This window comes from Mirounga leonina, unplaced genomic scaffold (genome assembly GCF_011800145.1).
Source record: "Mirounga leonina isolate KUSES-001 unplaced genomic scaffold, KU_Mleo_1.0 Mir_488, whole genome shotgun sequence".
NCBI classification, from domain to species: Eukaryota; Metazoa; Chordata; class Mammalia; order Carnivora; family Phocidae; genus Mirounga; species Mirounga leonina.
Genome location: NW_023270777.1, coordinates 3,640,749 through 3,661,585, shown reverse-complemented (window position 1 = coordinate 3,661,585; position 20,837 = coordinate 3,640,749). Strand labels below are relative to the sequence as shown.

Sequence of the window (20,837 nt, the reverse complement as noted above, 5' to 3'; positions counted from 1 at the left end):
CCTTCCTTCCTCCCTCCCTCCCTCCCTCCCTCCCTTCCTTCCTTCCTTCCTTCGTGGATGTGGTCTCAATAGCTAAAAACCCCTGCTGGTATCATTTGGTTGGACTTTCCAGTCACCCACCCATGTTCCTTGAGGTTTCTGGCTCTCGATTCACCGTTATCTCTCTCCCCCCATTTTCCTGCCATCATGCTAACGGACGGAGGAGTCTGCGTGATGGTCTCTGCCACACTGTGGTCTCATCGCCTCTCCCTCTCCACGGCTACAGCTGGAACTGTGTCACCTGTAAGAGTTCCCCTCTCTGGCCCAGCCTCCTGTCACTCCACTGTCTCCCCGCGGACCTGCGCTCTAACCTCAGAGCATCCTTCAGTGTCCTTCCCTGCTGTCGTAACACGTCAGTCCAGCTCTCTTCCCCGGTGAGCCGCAGCCCACCGCAGCCCACCAGACTCACTCACAGTTTACTGCCTCTTACGATAACCCCTAAAATGCTCCGTGCTGGTCTAGATGTATAGATACCCTCGCCCCATATTTTGCACTGAGAATATAACATTAGCTAATGCTTATAAGGTGCTTATCGTATACCAGGCACTGTTCCGAGCACATTCATATATTAAGTCATTGAATCCTCACAGCAATTCATTGAGATAGGGACATTTAATGTCTACATTTTACAGATGAAGAGACAGAAGAACAGAAAGGTTAAGTGATTTGCCCAAGGCGACACAGCTAGTAAGTCCTTGAGCTGGGATTCAAGCTGTCATGTTCTTAGTAGCTGTTCTCTATTTGCATTCCCTTCGCCTGTTTTAAGGGATGCCAAGATATCTGTGTATCTTTACATGGATATGAAAAGCACTTTTTCCTCTTTAACCATATATGTGATTACTGTCCTACTGTCAGCATCACACATTGTAGTTTCTAAAAGCAGAATTCCATTCATATATCCACCAGGTTTTTCTTTTTTTAATGAAGTGTTTTTTCTTTCTCTCTCCCATATTATTTCCTTGCTGTGCATTCTGATTTGAATCTCAATTCTGCCATGAAAGATAGGGTCACACTATTGCAGATAAATGTTTCAGGCAGCTGTTGACTAGCGAGGGTGATGGATTTTCTGTACTACCCTCCTCTTTCGAAATATCCCTTGTATTACATCCGGAAATGCGTCCTCTGATAAATGAAATATAGCAATTTGGGATATATCAGCTGGTATTTTTTTCTCTGATGTCTTCCAGGATAGGTCTTGTGCAGTATTTACACTTTGGGTTTCAAAACCCGACTGTAGGTATGAATCCCGGCTCAAGCATTGAGACTCTGGGCAAGTTATGTAACCTGTAAACGTCAGGTACTTCATCTGGATGATTGGGGGTAGCCTACTATAAATTGAGTGTGAACAGATCACCATGGACCCCCCCCGTGCCCCCCCTTCTCCCCACAAGGTTAATCCCAGCACATCGTATCACACTCCCCTCCCCAAACAAGCACGTACCCATTGCATATGGACAGAAACAGCCTAGAGAAATTTGATAAATTGCATTTTACTGAAGGTTTCACATGGAGACAGAGGATCAGGTTGTACTGTGCCCCACTAAGCACATCTTCCCTTTAAAAAAAAGAAGAGTCCCTGCTTTGTCATCCGCTTCTCTTTCCCCAGCAGCCCCCTTCAGCCTCGTTGCTCCTCACCCTCCTGGCCCGCCCACCCTGGCTCAGGCCACACCTGCCCCTTCTGTCGGTTAAGCATCTGCCCTCGGCTCAGGTCATGATCCCAGGGTCCTGGGATCGAGCCCCACATCAGGCTCCCTGCTCAGGGGGAAGCCTGCTTCTCCCTCTCCCACTCCCCCTGCTTGTGCTCACTCTCTCGCTGTGTCTCTCTCTCTCAAATAAGTAAAATCTTAAAAAAAAAAAAAGGAGTAGCTCTCTCTTACAAATTAAGTATGTTCCTCTAAGCTTGACAGAGAGCCGACAATTCTTTAAGTGTTGCCCAGAGTAAGGGGGGGGCATGCCGCCCTGTTTCGGGGGCCTCCGGCGCTGCCTTGCTTCTCAGGGGGAAATGTCATGCTTGTTTATACCGGCCGCTCACAATTCAGCCACTGCAGCAGGAAGTCAGCATTGATACCAACAGCTTCCACCCCTGACGTCGTCTTACTTAGAGTTTGGTTATCAGAGCTCCCTGGCTGGTTTATTTGTTTGTAGGTTTTCCCCTTTTGCTGGAAAATCATGGTACATTTTCTGTCTCCAGCCCCTGGTTACATTTAAGTTACTTTAAGCTAGTCATCGCCTTCACCAATAGTTGCCAATTTGACTACTGATTTTTGCGCCCTATAAGGAAGTACTTATTACAGAGAAGATAGAGTGTGACAGTGGCCTTGACCATGGCCATTAATCGAATTCGAAATGGTTTCTACTGATGTGGAGTTTACGAAGTTAATACAAAGAGGTCAGTAAGACCATATTTTCCCAGAGTAATCATTTTATTGGCTATAGTGTTTGTGCTTTTATCTTAGACATTTTTAAATATCTTACAAGTCTGGGGCATCTCAGTCGGTTGAGCATCAGACTCTTGATTTCGGCTCAGGTTATGATCTCAGGGTCGTGAGATCGAGCCCCTGAGTGGGGCTCCGTGCTCAGCTCAGAGTCTGCTTGGGTTTCTCTCTCCCTTGCCCTCTGCCCTTCCCCCTGCTCGCTCGCTCTCTCCCGTTAAAATAAATAAATCTTTAAAAAAAAATGTATCTTACAAGTCTGATAACTTCTCCCCTTTCCTTTAATTCACTTTGTCTGTGGTGAATCTTACCCATAAAACTAAAGAACTCACTGTTTGAAAAGTTAGATGGAAACTCAGCGGAATGGGAGTATTTATTGCTTCCAAAGAAGGTTCTTCATTGTAGATTATCCAGGAGCCAGTAATGAATGTGTACTCTCAGGGGCCAGGGATTTCGGGGGATGAATTTCCCAGGGTTTAATCATCTCGTAAGGCCTCTGAGTGTGACTTTTTCCCAATAATCTACTTATCTCAGTAATTTACCCCTCCTACTGCATTGCAAGGAAAATGAGTCCCCCAGGTTGTTTGCATGATAAGTAGCTGGGAATTGTGTGAGCCTTTCAAGAAACAGCCCTGAGTTAATTGTAGCAGCCTGAGCTAATGGTTTCCCATGTTGGCTGGCAGGTTACAGGGAAGAAGGGGCTTGAAAACACCCTTTATCACAAGTACCATGCATTTGAAAAGCTGAAATCTTACAAATGTTTGCTTCCTGGAAGATATTTTCCCTTGCACTATAAATGGGTGAGAAAAATGTCCCTCCAGAGATAGGACTGGCCGCTTTGCAGATGGCTCTGGATGTTGGCTACTTGGAGGAGTTCAGGGAGGTTTTTGTTTTTGTTTTTGCCAATGGCTCACACTAATTTGCCCCCACCCCCTCTTTTTTTTTTTTTTTTAAGTCAGCACTAAAGAATAAGCTGCTCCCTGCAAGCCAACAACCAGAAATACTACTTTAGGAAAAGTAAGATATGTTTCCTAAAATTTCCTGATTGTATTTTTTTTTTTTTTTTTAGCCTCATATCACATTTATCCTGGAGTTTGTTAATACAATAATGCATCAAACTAACAAGTTCAAAATGGGTTTTCTACTGTGGAGGAAGGTCACTGAAATACCATTCACTTTGGGGGGAGGGACCTAGAACATTCTGCGCTGTGCCCGTGGAGGACAGAGGAAGGTTGCATGAGATCTTACCTAGACAGGAAGGCATGGGAACATGCTGGGAGCAGATCCCGGTTGGGGCAGAACAAAGATGCTCTCTTTCCCACATTACGTAGCCACCAGGCAAAACTCAGCAAGTTTATAGGGAGGGGAGCAAGTTCCTGCTGGAAAGAAGGCTGTGTATGAAGGAAGCAACAGAAGCACCTGCTTTGCTTGCTCCATTTACCCTCCCTGCTTGACCAGTGCCCTCCCGTCCTTCCAATCGATCAGTCGATTGATCAATTGCAGCTCAAACATCGCTTTCTCCAGGAAGCCCTTTCTGATCCCCATCCCAGAGAGTCCTGGGCTCTCTCACTGCATAATTTCATAGCGTTTTCATAGTTATAATTCCACATTTTTTGGTATGATCAAATTATTTCTCTCTCTCCCCACAAAATTGGACCTTCCATGAGTACGTAAGGATCTTGTCTGTTTTTTATGCCATTAGAATCTCAGTAACTCATTTCTCAGAAAGTATCTGCCGATAGATGGGTGGATGGATGAGAGTACAATCGTTGAAAGTATTTCTGGTGGAGGACATCAGGGTGAGGTCCTGGGTTAACTGATGGCTGCACAGAAAGAATTTCAAGGCTTGTCAAAAGCAAGAGAGAAAGAGGAAGAAAATAATCGTGAGCCTGGAAAGTGTAGAGATAGATACATGGGAGCAGAATGTGTGTGTGTGTGTGTGTGTGTGTGTGATATTCCATGAATATGCTGGCCCTGGGATACAAAGATGAGAAAAGAATGAGTTTTGAGTGTTTTTTCCAAGAAGCAGGTGACTGAATAGATGGGCCAGGTTTCCAGCCTACAGTGGATGGCGGACTGAGTTGGGCAGTTTACAGAGGTGTAGGCAGGGATGGGGAAGCCAGAAGACAGACCAGTCGCTAGGAACCCACAGTCATTGGACACTATTACCCACACCCACCTACCACCCCACCCTGAAGGAGCAAGGTGGGGCAGCTTAGCAAGAGCTCCAACCCTAGAAGGGGACAGCAGACCAGAAGGGTCACTGCTAGAGGGTTGTGCTAAAGCAAGGGGAGAACCAGAGAAGAAATCCACCAGCCTCTCTCTCTCTCCTGACCTCTCCCAGCTAAACCCAATGGGAATCCCAAGGCAGGGGAGCCCCAGTGATGCAGTATGTGGAGATCAGCCCCCCTGCCCTGCAAACCGTAGTATAGTAGAGTGACATTGACTAGTTAGGACGGTGACAGATGGTCAGTGTCTTTAAATACCTGCAATCTTACTTCTTAACTTTTCTACTTATTTTTTATTTTGAGTATGTATTTTAACTGCCAATATAGCCAACAGTGTATACCCTGAGAAATTTGGCCCCTCTCTCCTCTCTTCTCCTCTCCCCCGTTCCACATATAGATAACTACTTTCATCTGCTTCTCATGTCTCCTCCTAGATACAGGGGCATGTGTGTGCGTGTCTTATCACGTCCCTGTATATTTATATACCTCATATCCCTGTCTCCCCATAGGAAAGATAGTGTATTACATACACACACACTCTTCTGCATCTAGCCCATTATTTTATATATACACGTAAGTATATCCGTGGGAGAAATTCCCAGGGGTGGACATGCTGATAAATTTTCCCGAATTGCCCTCTGTAGGACGGCACGGTTTGGTACCTCCAAGCAATACCGTAGGAGAGCATTTCCCCACAGCCTTGCTGAAAGAGTGTGTCGCTCAGCTTTTGGAATTTTGCCCATCTGAGAGTGAAAACTATCATTTCATCATATTAGGTGAAACCACATGAAGTTGTAATTTATGTGGGCTAGAAATGGTAGGCCATCACTACTTTCATATGGTTCAGCCTAAGAGCTTTATTTTGTATTTTTTCTCACGAGTGAAACAAAATACCTTTTGATAGATCTCAGCTACCATTTGTATTCCTTTTTTGTTCTGAACATGCTATTGACCTTGGTGCATTTTTCTATTGCTGGCCTTTTTCTTATCAATTATAAGGAACCCTTTAAACATCCAGGAGAAGAATCTCTTGCAATAGTGAGTTTCAATTTTTTTTCCCGAATTTGTTTGTCTAACTTTGCTTATGATAACTTTTGCCTCCAGAAGTCTCTGATTTTTATGTAATTGTAATGATCAGTCTTTCCCTTTATGACACGCAGATTTTTAAGTCATGCTAAGTTTGCCTCTACGCCAAAGACGTAAAGGAATTCTTCTGTGGATTTTTTTCCCCTAGAACTTTAATGGTTTTGTTTGTCACATTTAAATTTTGGATCCGTTAGGAGTTTCTCCTGGTTTGAGGTAGAGACACAACTTTTTCTCTTTCCAGATGGCTACTTGGTTGTTCCAACACCATTGGTTCAATAATTCCATCCTTAGCCCTACTGATTACAGATGTCACCATGATCATGTACTAATTGACAAGATCAATTTTAAGTCCTGGCAAGGTATTCTAAATTAGGTGACATTCCTTAAAATATCTTTTTACATGTGAAATTGGTACAGGTTTGAAAAAATGAATACATGTTTGCTGAACAAAATATAGACAAACAAAACTTGGACAAAGAAGTGATCCTAATTCTACTATTTCCCACTGTTAATATGTTTTGTGTATGTAATAGCCACACGCACATACATCAGGTAAAGAATAATCTATAACAGGGGCGCCTGGGTGGCTCAGTTGGTTAAGCGGCTGCCTTCGGCTCAGGTCATGATCCTGGAGTCCCGGGATCGAGCCCCGCATCGGGCTCCCTGCTCGGCGGGGGTCTGCTTCTCCCTCTGACCCTCCTCCCTCTCATGCTCTCTGTCTCTCATTCTCTCTCTCTCAAATAAATAAATAAAATCTTTAAAAAAAAAAAAAGAATCTATAACAGCTATGTCCGTACAATATAGTGGCTTATGCAACATAGAACGGTATTTCTTTTTTTTTTTTTTTGCTCCTCGGGGTGTGGCAGTACTTGGCCTTTCCATCCAATCTTCTAGAACTTTTCCTTCCATCTCTGCTCGTAAATTGGCCAACTCTTGCTTGAGCTCATCTCCTTCCTGTAGTGGCTTGCCAAAAGTTAACAAATTATGTATAAATATTTATCTCCTTACTACCTGTGTGTTATCCCTAAATATATTTCATTATATTATTATAGTTCTTTTAATAGGAAACTGTTAAGTAATCTCCTACCACCTAATTTTCAGGATTACGTTGGGCAGGTGTGAATGAATTCCTTAAGAAGCAGACCTGTGAAATCAAGCATGTAACGAAATGTCATGAGCCCCATAAAAGGCAGCATTACCTGCCACACCGCTGTGTGGCTGCACCAGAAACTTGGGTGGACACAGATGGTGTCCAGCATTTACCAAGTCTTCTTGATGAGAGATGCTATTATACTGGTTCAGATGAGCTATCACAACACAGAGGATGTAAATGTCATCACTGTCCGCCAGAAAGGTCTAATTGAAAGCTTTTAAAGGAGGATGACCATTCTGTGCATGTGGAAGCATATACATAGTAGACTTACTTGTAAATATCAAAGCTGTCCATCCAAAGAGGCTAATTAAATAGATAAATGTGGGGTGCCTGGGTGGCTCAGTCATTAAGCATCTGCCTTTGGCTCGGGTCATGGTCCCGGGGTCCTGGGATCGAGCCCCGCATTGGGCTCCCTGCTCCGCGGGAAGCCTGCTTCTCCCTCTCCCGCTCCTTCTGCTTGCATTCCCTCTCTCGCTGTGTCTCTCTCTGCCAAATAAATAAATAAAATCTTAAAAAAAAAATTAATAAATAGATAAATGTATGCCCAGTCCAACAGCAAAAAAGAAAAAATCCAAAGCACCTCTCTTTCCCAAAATGCTCTGGTGGTGGGCAATTTTATAGGCAAATTCTTTTAAACTTCCCAGGAAAAATAATTCCTGTGTTATATAAACTGTGGCAGAATTCAGAAAAGAAGGAAGACTTCTCGTTTCACTGTGTGAAGTTGGAATGACTCTGATGTCAAAACCCAGCAAAGATGACGTATATGCTGAATGTCAAAACTAAAAAGGCATTTAATAAAACTCAGTGTCTGTTCTCAGTTTGAAATTTAAAAAAAGCACACAGCAAACAAAATGAAAAGGCAGCCTACTGAATGGGGAAAAATAATTGCAAACCATGTATCTGATAAGGGGCTGATATTTTAGGACTCTAACTCAATAGCAAAAAACCAAACAATTCAATTAAAAATCGGTGGAAGATCTGAATAGACATTTTTCCAGAGAAGACATCCAGATGGTCAACAGGCACATGAGAAGATGCTCAGCATCACTCATCATCAGGGAAATGCAGATCAAAACCCCAATGAGATGCCACCTCACACCTGTTAGATGGGCTGATATCAAAAAGACAAGAGACAAGTGTTGGCGAGGAGGTGGAGAAAGGGAACCCTGGTCCTCTGTCGGTAGGAATGTAAATTGCTGCAGCCATTATTGAAAATAGTATGGAGGTTCCTCAAAAAACTAAAAAATGAACTACCATAGGATCCAACAGTTCCATTTCTGGGTATATTTCTGAATAAAATGAAAACACTAATTCAAAAGGATATGTGCACCCCCATGTTCATTGCAGCATTATTTACAATAGCCAAGACATGGAAACAATGTAAGTGGCTCAATAAATGAATGTATAAAGATGTATGTAGAGAGTGTGTGTGGGGGGGAAGAGGTGCCACATACACCCCCACGCAAATGGAATAGTATTCAGCCATGGAAAAAAAAAGGGATGAAAACTTGCCATTTGTGGCAATGTGGATGGACCTGGAGGGTGTTACGCTAAGTGAAATAAATCAGCCAGAAAAAGACAGATACCATATGATCTGTCTTGTGTGGATTCTTAAACAAAACAAAAACCCAAGCTCATCAATACAGAAAACAGATTGGTGGTTGTAAGAACTGGAGGCTGAGAGAAATGGGTGAGCTGTTTTTGTTTTTTTCTTTTTTAAGTTTAAATAAATTAAATAAAATGTAAAAACTAAGAAACACTCTTGAAAGCAATGAAAAAAATAATTCACTCGAGATATATTTCTTATTCATGACCAAGAGGCACAATATTATTAAGATACCAGTTCTTAAATTGATTTGAAGTTCGGTGCCATCCCCATAGAAATCTCAGCAAGCTGTTTTGTAAACAGCAACAAACTTGTGTTAGACACTGAGTAGCGTCGGGGGTTACTGCTGAAGGACAAGTCAATGAACTCACACTTGCCCGTTTCAAGATTTATTATAAAGCTACAATAATTAAGAGAGCATGATGTTTTGAAACGAATGGACACGTAGATAAATGGAACAGAACAGAGAGTCCGTGGACAGACTTACACAGATACAGTCAACTTGACCTGGGTCAAAGGAATAAAGGCACATCAATGCAGAAGAGATTGTTTGTTTAGTTTTTAGTCTTTAGTCATCATCAGCAAATGAGGGTACAAATGGACAACCACAGGAATTTTTTACACAAACTTTGCACCTTAGGCATAAATTCACTCAAAAGTATTCATTGCCTTAAATATAAAATGCAAAAATATAAAAATTATAGTGGGGGACTTAGGAGAAAATCTACATGGGTTAAAGTTTTGTGATTAATTTTCATATATGACACAGAAAGCATGGTCTGTGAAAAGAAATGATAATGTGAACTTATTTACACTGTCCGCTCTGTGAAAGACTGCATTCAAAGAATGGAAATACAGGCTGCTGGCTAGGAGACTATGTCTTCAAAACACTTACCTGAAGAAAGATTTGCATGAAAAGTATTCAAAGAACTAGAACGCCACAGTAAGAAACCAGACTTCCCAAATTAAAATAAATAGGGCAAGACAAGTAGACACCTAACCAAATAATATATATAAATGGGGGAAAAAAACCATGTCTAATTTGCTCAACATTGGGGAATTATTGGAAAACAGTATATATTGTGCACTAGGGAAAAGCAAATTAAAAAAATAAAAATTTAAAAATAACTCTTCAAACTGGGAATTAAAGAGTACTTCATTATCATACCCAGTAATAACTATCGCAGACTAAATGCTACCATTTTGCTTGATGGTAAAAAAATTACAAGATCAGATCAGGGACAAATAAGAATGTCCTCTTTCACTGCTGATGCACATCATTCGTCTCTACAATGTGCAAATAATTAAGGCGGAATTAAACTTACCATGTTTGTAAACATTTGTAAGAATCTACCTCGGAAATTCAAGAGAATCAACTAAAAACCAAAAAGAAAGCCAAGTCCTTTGCCAGTTATAAGATAAATATACAAAAAGTGGTTCTCACAAATACCCATAATCAGTTAGATAATGTCACAGAGAACAGAGAGGGCACATTAACAGTAGCTCCAGGGACACCTGGGTGGCTCAGTGGGTTGGGCGTCCAACTCTTGATCTCGGCTCAGGTCTTGATCTCAGGGTCATGAGTTCAAGCCCACTTAAAACAAAACAAAACAAAAACCCAAAACCAAAAAACAAACCAGTAGCTACAAAAACTCAACAAGAAATAGGGGACCTTGAAAAAAACAGAAACCCTACTCAGGTTCAAGACCCAACTGTAGGAACGCCTGGGTGGCTCAGTCGGTTAAGCGGCTGCCTTCGGCTCAGGTCATGATCCTGGGGTCCTGGAATCGAGCCCCACGTCCGGCTCCCTGCTCAGAGGAGAGCCTGCTTCTCCTTCTCCCTCTGCCTGCCACTCTGCCTGCTTGTGCTCTCTATCTCTCTGTCAAATAAATAAATCAAATCTTTTAAAAAAAAAAAAAAAAAAGGACCCAACTGTAGCTGAAGCAAAAACAAAGGAGGGGCGCTCCCCCGAGCTGGAAGTGGGAGAAGGTCACACCCAGAGGAACTGCAGGTCACAACTAGAGGAACTGAAGCCTTAGGGAGCAGAACAGGATTCTCAGAGCCCCAGGACTGTTTGTGCTAGGACCGTAGGGCTCAGTTGTTGGGAGTACGCACAGCTCCAAACCCACGGGCTTGCCAGTTAGCACCATAGTCATCACAGATTTATATGTTTAGGGCAACGGGTTTAGGACATGCAAGAAGTACTTGTTTCTGATGCACACAGAGGCACCATGGGGGTTAGTGGTGGGGCTGTGTACCGTTCCTCCTTTATCATCTCTGCGTTGGCTTCCCCCTTTCCTGCCACAGACTGGCTTTCTCATGGTGGAGAGCACAGCGCCTGGCAGCCCCACGTTCAAGTACTTCTTACTCTGTGGAAGGGTTCCTTCCTTAACAACAATCAGGAGAGTCGTGGGAAAGGTTTCTTTGGGTCCTGGCTGGGGTCTTGCATCTGTCTGTGAAACATGAGTGCCTGTGTTTGGCTTCAGCCTCCGGTCAAGGGTGCAGGCAAGCTATTTTATCAGGAGGGTATGCGGGTTGTTTGGGGTGTTAGTTGGTAGGAAAAATTATAGCTACCGACAGAAGATTTGAATAAATGTAGGGATCTGCCATTTAAAGTGTAGAGATGTACATTTCTCCCCAAGTTACTTTATAAATTTCACAGTCTGATTCAGAATTCCAGAGGGAGTTTGGGGGCTCCTGGACATCACGATTCTAAAGTTTATCTGCAATAGCAGACATACGTAGTGAGATTAGCTAGGAAAATTCCGCCCAGTGTCAGGGAGCCAGGTTAATTTGTGTATTTTTCATCTCGGTCTTATTTTATCATCTGTCCTAGGCTTAAAATACGATCCAGTGTTGACACCTAATTTTTTTTTTTTTAAAGACTTTATTTATTTATTTGACAGAGAGAGAGACAGCGAGAGCAGGAACACAAGCAGGGGGAGTGGGAGAGGGAAAGCAGGCTTCCCGTCGAGCAGGGAGCCCGATGTGGGACTCGATCCCAGGACCCCGGGATAATGACCTGAGCCAAAGGCAGACGCTCAACGACTGAGCCACCCAGGCGCCCCTGACACCTAATTTTTAAAGCTTTTCTCCCAGGACAGTTTTTATGTAAGCCAGGGAACTAGGAGTTAGGTATTCAGAGATCTAACATCTCATACTCTAATGTCACTCAAATTATTTTGAATGCTGGCTCTCCACAAGGTGTTGTGGGGTTTCATTAGATAGAAGGCATATTCCCTCCCCACCTAGTACTACACTCAGCTTTTCCAAACAAAGATGGGTATTAGACATTGTCAGTTTGTTGTCATTCCATATGATTCAGGGAATCAGTTTGCGAATATGAAAGGAACCGGAAGAAGGTACAAATGATCTGATCTGAAACTACAAGTATACAAAAGAAATTGGGGGTTAGTTAGTTACTGCACATCATTGGGGGTGGTATGGATGACATGGGTTTTAAATGTAAGGATCTCTATATAATAGTAGTAAAAGCCTAAAGTTGTACAGAATTTTCAAAGATGCCAGAGATGGCTTAAAAGAGAGCACATGCTGGCCACCTTGCCAATGGAGGAATAAAGAGATGGAAAGGAGGGGCGCCTGGGTGGCTCAGTCGGTGAAGCATCTGCCTTCAGCTCAGGTCATGATCTCAGGGTCCTGGGATCCAGCCCCACGTCGGGCTCCCTGCTGGGTGGGGAATCTGCTTCTCCCTCTCCATCTGCCCTTACCCCCCAACTCGTGCTCGCTCGCTCCCTCTCTTTCTCTAAAATAAATAAAATCTAAAAAAAAAAAAAAAAAAAAAGGACAGAGAGGAAATGTCAGTTTAAAAAAAAGTGGTTACATGGGAAGTAAATGCAGGTCAGAAAAAGTGACGTTCGTGATTTTGTTTTGTGTTTGTAAATGGCACTCTTCTTGGGAAAGTAAACCCACGCCTGAAAAGGAAAGCAAATGTGTAATGCCCACGTGGTAATGCCTTCGTCGGTATGTGTCATGTCCAATTTCTTTGGCTTTGGAAACGATGGGGGAATATTCAACCCTGGAAATTTGTAAAAAAAAAAAAAAAAAAAAAGGCAAGATAAATGTTTGTCTTCTGTGATTTACATTCATACCGAGCTTGAGTTCCAAGATCTCAGCTAGATAACCACTTACAGCCCTCTTCATCTCCAAGTGTCGGGAAAGTTGGTTGATTAAGGCAAGCCCAGACTGAAAGTAAGGGAGTTTACATGGCCTTCACAGGGACAAAGGACTTGAAAGCATGACCTTTAAAAAGAGAAGTAGCCCAGCTCCTCTGACTGGAGGCCAGAAGTAGCCTGATCACATTAAACAGTATAAGAACGAAGACAGAAACAGGCCGTCCCCTCCTCCTTTCACAGCTCCAAATCAGTTCCTCAGTTTGCCTTGTAAGCGATGTGCAGATATGTATGGTAAGGCCCAGCGTGCTGTGCGCGGCATATGTTTAGAATTAATCATGTAACCACATTTGCCCCAGCTGCAAAGCTAGAGTTCACAGAAGTGTGGAAACAATGTTGAGATACGCATCTAGAAGCAAAGGTCATGCAGCTTGTGCCAAGACATATGTCAGGGGGAACTCGTGGTGGTGGCCAGTGCCATCTGAAGTCCAAGAGCATATGTGAACCGACACAGCCCTCAGACCATGAACCCCCAAGGCCAAAGGGAAATGACCTTCCACGGATGGGGATGCCAACGAAAGTGAGAGAGCTCACAAAATGCCGACAAGAGAAAAACCAGGTGGGAAGGTTAGCCCATCTGGCTAATTGGTCGCAGACTGTAAATTCCCCTCCAGCCACATCTGCCCTTGCTCCTTAGGAGAACCTGGATCTTCTGAGGACTTGCAGAGGAATGTTTGCAAGGATGGGTGCCACTCAGGCTGGGGGGTTGGTTTTTAAAGTTGAACGACAGAAATAGATCGGCTGATGGAGCGTTAGTGAGAGAGGCAAGAGACGAGGCAAGAACGGGACAGGGTGAGGAGGAGGGTGGGGAGCCACTCAGGAAATCCTGGACTATTTGCTCCTTCGGCCTTTCAGTTGCCAGATTCTGTCCCGGGCCTGTGGGTCCCAGGGCCGGACCGGGGCCAAGGTGCAGGGGTCAGGACGTTCCGCTCCCGCTCTGCCAGCTCACACGCTCCTACACGTACTCGCATGCACTGTTCTTCTGTCATTGCGTGTGTCCACTGTCCACCCTCTTCTGCTCAAGAGCACAGGAATCCCAAGTGCATTCACGCTCACATACCGGGGACAGAAAGTGTCGTCCCAGCCAGCCATCTTGCCATTTCAGATGGGAATAGAGTAAGGGAATGACAGATTCATAAACAGAATTCCGCACCCCCCCCCCCGCCTTGGTAGAATTTCGGGCACCCTAAACCTGAAATCCAGGGAGGGAAGACATTTGGGAGCAGAGAGGACTTCTTTCTACTCTTCAGGTTATCCCCAGTCAGGTGACCATTCGATCTGGCCTTGTTCGGTACATGGAGGTTGTCTGGTTTATAGGCATGCTGCTTAAAATACACCGGAGTCCCCAACTGTCCATCTTCTGATTGTGTCCCCAACAAACATTACCCAGTACCTGCTGTTGCCCAGCCCCAGAGCCCTTACTTGCTTGTTTGAGAAGTCACGCATCCTGAAATTGAGAGGTTTTCTCTCTCCCTCCCTCTCTCTCTCTCTCTTTCTCTCTCATGTGCTGACCAAAGAAACTTCCAGATCTGTTGCCTCCGTTAGCTCTGTTTATAAATCTGAACTTAGTTGGCATTTTAGGTAGATGAAGAGTCCTTCCATTAAACCAGCGTGGCGGGAAGGATGGCCGAAAGGGGATCCTAATGCTCAGCTCTAATGGTGAGTTGCTAGATTTGCAGGTGTATTGGGAGCAGGATTCATCGTTTCTCTTCCTTGAGTCTGGGGAATAGCACCAAGCTATATAAAAAATGATGCAGGGTTCGAACATCTATGAATCAAGTTTAGAACTGCAGTTACATGCGGCAGAGGTCATTGTAGGAGAAGTAACAGGCTCCCTGCACACCGGGCACCAGCCTGAGGGCTCCGTACGCATTACACCATCTGACCTTCACATCTGCCCTCCGCAACAGGTACGTTCATTATCTCTGTTTACAAGATACGGCAACTAGAGAATTCCTTGAGCTCTTCCCCGAGCAACTTGTGTCCTTTGCTGTGTGTGTGTGTGTTACACTTCGGCAAAATTTATGTTTTAAAAAAAAAAAAGAGGAGGCCAGTGAAGCCCAGAGAAGTTAAGTGACTTGCCCAAAGTCCCCTAACTGGCACCAGAAGCAGGATTCAGCCACTATATTTGTCCCCCTTTAGAGCCCACTTAACTTCTCCTCTGTGCTGCTAACCCTTCCCATTTAATTATACATTATCGTCACTCCACATGTACATAGTTCATACAAATGAGCAGTATTTGTATTCTCTTATGCTGCCAATCCTTCATCTTGTCATTTCTTCATCATCTAGAAATGTCCTTGTGTTTTTAGCTTTCTCTCTTTGTGATTTACTTCTTTGTTCCCCCACCCCCAAACTATTTACTTTTTTTTAAGATTTTATTTGACAGACAGCACAAGCAGGGGGAACGGCAGGCAGAGAGAGAGGGAGAAGCAGACTCCCTGCTGAGCAGGGAGCCCGATGCGGGACTCGATCCCAGGACCCCAGGATCATGACCTGAGCCAAAGGCCGTTGCTTAACCAACTGAGCCACCCAGGCGCCCCCCAAACTATTTACTTCTTGGTTGTCGAGTAAATGAGTGAACAAGTCTTGTCGTAACATTTACGCTAACGCACGTTTTTAAGACCGTGTCCTAGACTCATTCATTTCTTTGTTTATTCCATGAAGTTATTAGATGCTCGCTACACGCCGGGACTAGGAATATAAAGTTGAATAAGACGGTGTCTTCTTTCAAGAGGTTTGGCGTCTAGTAGGAGCAGACGGACTTTTCTTTAAAAAATAGGGGCAGACAGACTTCCTACGGGTTCCCAGACAGAGTCTCTTCGTGTAGAGTGGGAGCATCCAGGAGGAAGTGGCAAGGGTAGGCGAGGAAGGCCTCACGGAGGAGGTAACTCTGAGTGCGGAGAGGTGAGGGAGTGCTGGTCAAGGGCTGGGGGTTGCAAGGCCACGGGCTCGCCGTGTCCATCTGCTGAGGCTTCCATAACAAAATACCATGGGCCAGGTGACCGAGATAACGGAGGCCTGCTTTCTCACAGTTCTGGGGGCTGGGAAGTCCAGGATCAAGGTGCTGGCAGGGTTGCTTTCTGTTGAGGTCTCCTCCTTGCTGTGTCCTCACGTGGCCTTCCCTCTGCTAGGTGTGCTGTGAGGAGTGGGGAGGAGGAGGAGGAGGGCGAGGGAGACGGAGAGGGAGAGAGAGCCCTCCGGTGTCGCTTCCTCTCCTTATAAGGACACCAGCCCTTGTAACCTAATTTAACCTTCATTACCTCCTCCTAATCAGCCATACTGGGGGGTGAGGGCTTCAACATACGAATTGGGGGGGACATAATTCAGTCCAGAATGCACACCGACACCCAGGATTCCCTGGCCCCACAGTTCCTCCTGATGCCTCCTCACGGAGGCACCCCACAATCCCTCTGTTCATGCTTGTTTTAAGAGTCCTTTCGCATGCACCCTGCCTGTGCCCAGAAGTCTTAGCGTGGTGATTCAATGTTTCCAGTCTGTTCCTTGATGTCTGTTCTAAAGAGCATAAGGCTGACACAGCTCCGACTTACAAAACCCCGGGCTTCAGATGTTTCCACCATCGTCCAGAGCTGGCCATGGTGGGGAAGCTGCAGTTGCCTCCTTCCCCACCCCAAGGAATCTCCCTTTCCAGGGACTCTCTTCTCTGCCTGGCTCCCCAGAGCATTAAGGGCGCAGCATAGTTGTACCCACGGTGAAAAAATGTGACTTCTCCCACTTCTCCTGTAGCAAGTGACGGCAGAATGCAAAATGGATCATATATGTAAAGGCTCTTTGCAAAGTGCAGTGTGCAGTATTCGGTCCATAAATTATTAGAGCCTTTTATCTTTGCAATCATGTTTTCCGGGCACGTCATCGGACCCTCTCCCATCCCCTGTGTCACCATAGTTAGGTACCCAAAAGGACCTTCACCGGGTCTTCGAGAATTCCCCGAAGCCACCTTCCCGCTCACACCCACCCTTCTTGCGTGCTTGGGTTATGATGCAGTCATTTTCAATACTAGTCTCTAAATTCCAGCCCTTCTGTGAAGCCTTCCTGGCCCGACGGGGGAGGAGTGAACGACTTCCTTGGGGGGCTTGGGATGCGGGGGCCCCGGGGACAGTCGCGCAGCCCGACTCTGGGTCTGAACTCCCTCCATGACTTACCAGCTGTGTGACCTGGAACAGCCCTTTGTTTTTCCTTCGCCGGAAACCGAGGGTGTGGGTCATCTGGCCTCTAACAGCTGCACTGTTGGCCATGGAGTCTTGCTAACTTGACCCCAAGGCCAGCAGAGAGCTACCAGGGACAAGGGTGGCACAATGCAAGAGGCGAGAGAGAGAAATCCCTCTGGTGTGAAGATTTGTGAGGATGACATGAGTTAAGACACAGCTGGGCCCTTAGAACAACGCTTGGCCCGCAGTGAAGGCTCCGTAGGTTTTGTTTCCCCATCCATCAGTAGACATGGCGGTCCACGGCTACGGAGATGTGTTCTCTTAGTGGTCTGACCCAATTCCAGAATGTTGCTGGATTGAATTTAAGTTTGCCCAGCCAACCAATACCCATCATGAATGCTCCGAAGGCTCCGTGCTCCGTCCCATTTTCTGTCGGATACCTTTCGTCTGTATTGCAAATAATCTCCGGAGAGCCAGCTCGCTGGCCCCGTGGAAGGCCATGTGCTTGAGGACAGGGCATGACATTTGAATACTCAGTGGTACCTGAACATTTGGAGCATGGGATCGGAGGGGCAAACTGAAAAAGAGCCAGTGACGGGAAGCCTTTCTGGCCCAAAAGGAAACCTTGCCTTTTCCAGACCTGAGGCCAGAAGTGAGCACTTCGGTGCTGAAAGGGGTCCGGATGCACAGCTAGGGGGGATTCTTTCCCAGGGTTGGTGGGAGGAGGAGACTTCTTTCTGTCTGGCGTGGGCTCAGAACGGAGCATGCTGGAGGTTAGGCTTGCACAGGTAGCCAGAGAAACACGCGATGCTATCTCTTTATTGTGTCTGCTGAGTGGTTCTCTTTCCCAGCCTGTGTTGTGTTATGAAAGAGACAAGTTTAATAAACAGATTCTATTTTTATTCCAAGCCACGGCTTGGAAAAGCATTCCGTCTCCCAACCGGGAACCAGGAGCCCCCTTGGCCCTGCGCGCCTGTTACTCTCTCTGCCACCACTTGGTGGTGACATACCGAAGCTTGCAGGGGTAGGTCTCAAAAGCCCGTCTGCCTGAAGCCCCACCACCTGGCACCAACGGCTGAGACGGTGCTTCAGACTCTCAAGATGCCTCTGCTCTTAGCCTTATGAGATTCATGTTCGGGGACTGCTTGTCCGATGTGTCCCTTTGACCAGGTGAAGAAGCTGCTTGTTCCCGAGTCCCAGTTCTGGTCTGGTTAACTGGCAGCTTCCAGCCCTCGGGAACACATAGGCGTATAAGAAAAACAATCCTGTTTCCCCTTAGTTCAACTAAGGCAAGGCTGGAGGATTTCAAACAGAACTTTTCCTTGGAAACAACAGCAAAATATACACAACAGCATAAATAAATGGATAAGCTCACAGGGTTTGGCCGGCTGACCAGGACTTAAGGATGGAACAGCACACGGTGCAGACCGGCCAGCAGGGCTCCCAGACTGTCCAGAGAGCCTCATTTCTTCTCCCACCTTGGAATCTAAGAACCTTGTAGAGCAGATTGGAACGAGGTTAGCCCAGCCTCGATCCCAGAGGAGATCTTATTTATAATTCGTAACCTCCGTATTCCAAAGAAGATATGGGGTAGTTTACGATAATGTGTGTGTGTGTGTGTGTATGTTTAAAACCAAAGCTGCTGAAGAAATTGAAAATGTTTACACGTAGACAAGAGCATAAGTAGAATATATCAAAGCACTAAATTAATACCATGCTTGAACACCAAATTTAGCGCCAAGAAGAGAATCCTGGGAAACCAGCATGCAGAAGGAACCGTCAGGTATTTACACAGTGACAATAACTACCAGAAAAGAAAAGGGACGTCCCTTTTCAAGAGAAGCTAGCCTTGTCCCGGTCCTGAGTATTTATTGGTAATGGCAGCACGTAATTCAACAGTGATTTCACAGAACACCCAGAAACTGTCTCGTTCAGTTGGCGAGCAATGTTTGTTTGTGTTGATAACTACTTTTAGATCCGATGGACGCCTCCTTTCTTCCCAGAATTTGCTCCACAGCTGTGCTGCATCCCCTTCTTGCGGCTGACCTTAGGTCAGGTGGGAAAGCCCCCAAAAGGGGCGTCCCTGTCCCCCCCACAGAGGACACTAGACGGGAATGAGCCTGGCACGGGGGGCGGGGGGGGGCAGTCAGCACAGCCCCTGGACCAGTGAGCATTGTGCTCTCTGTACATGTATGCAGGACATATGGAGGATGATTATGTTATTTACTCATGATAAGGAGAACTCGAGATGCCCTGGATTGAAAAGAATGCCTATCAGCCAGAGATCTGGGACTCCTCGAACAGCGGCTCCTTGACGTTCCTTCTCTATTCAATAGCGTGATGTGATTTGAGATTTTTCTCCCTTCGGGAAGGAAACAAATGCAGTTTTGGGTGCACTCGGAAGTCCTGTGATGACCAATGTATTGTCAGCTTGTTGAAATCGTTTATGTGTGTGGCAGCATGTTTGCGGGACAGCTAAGCAGAGGCCGTAATGGGTCTGTGTTTCTCTCCTCTCTTGCACCCAGTACCTGCTCGATCCATATGGTCCAATATGGTTCAGATGGGGGTGGCATTCACCCTTCCTCCTCCTCTCCCCCGCTTCACAGCTGCTGTTGATCCCCATGCCAGGCAGCAGGGTAGGCATTTCACACAGAATCTGGCCTGGTGATGAGTCGAAATAGTGTCCAGGCATAGTTCACAAAGACAGGAGGGCAGGGTCCATTTCAAACCGGGAACAGAAAGCCACAGTGACCTGCCCCACCTCCCTTCCCCCTGGGCTCCGGTCTCCAGAGGAGAGCGCTTTCAGCTCCTCCCACCTGTTTCCCCTGGATCGTACTTTCTTACTCCTGAAGAATATGCTTGTACTCATAGCACTCGATCTGATTGCAGTTTGAGATGTTGTCTGCTAACTTCTGCCGTGGAAGATGGACTTAGTTCTTTCACTGGCTGCCCCCCAGCCCCTCACACACACTCCCACTCCTCTCTGCTTCCGACAGAGTTCAATCACAGTTGTTAGGTAGATCACGATTCAGCATTTTCATTTTGACTGTATTGTGTCTTTAACCGAGCCACGTAGCTTACTATAATTAGATTTCCTTTCTGACACAGGATTTTGGGTTTCCTGGACTTAGTGTCATCCTTTCCCTTTGCTTATCCTAACTCTTGCCCTGACTTGCCACAGAGCTAAGAAATGCCTGTGGATCTGTGAGATGCACATCAGATAATCCATCTTGCCCGTGTTCTGCTTGGGAGTCAGCCCTCCTGGGCCCCAGGCTTCCGTTCCAACCCAGACTTCGAGCTCTCCAGGCCCCCTGCCCCTCCGCTACCGTGGGACTTCTCTTCGATGTCTTCTTGAGACTGTTCATCCCCTCGCTCTCCCGTCAGAGCCCCCTTTCTTGGAACTCGTATCTTCTTCCTTGGTTTACCTCCTCATGTGATGGAGCACAGCCTCTAGCTCTCTGATGGGGACTGCCTGCGAAGCACATTTCTCGAGATATGGCATGTCTGAAAACATCTCTGTTCTGCCTCTCGCAGTTAACGGATCGACTGCGTATAGAATTTTCGGTTAAAGATTATTTGTGCTCAGAATGCTAAAGGCATCTTTCATTGTCTTCTAGCTCCCAGCGTTGCTACCGAGAAGTCCAGTGCCATTTTGACTCCTGAGCCTTGTTATATGTCCTGCTTTGCTTTTAAGAGCTTTTCCTTAGCGTGAATATTCTAAATTTCACGCGGAAGGCCTTTGAGTAACGCCAGCCCCCTGTCCTGGTGTTGGAGACTTGGTGGACCCTTCCGGCTGGAATTCGTGGCCTTCATCCTGAACATTTTTTCTTCGTTATAGCTTTGATAAGTACCTCCTCTCCTTTTCCTTTCCTTTCCTTCTGGCACATTCTATGTTCATGGTTGGATATTGGGCCTCCTGGTTTAATTTGTTCAT

The 20,837-nt window shown here is 45.7% G+C and overlaps 1 protein-coding gene across 1 annotated transcript in view; it reads left to right on the top strand.

The window, feature by feature from the left end:
- The window catches only part of STX8 (syntaxin 8), a 245,887-nt gene that overhangs the window by 198,533 nt on the left and 26,517 nt on the right, over window positions 1–20,837 (top strand). The window lies entirely within an intron of this gene.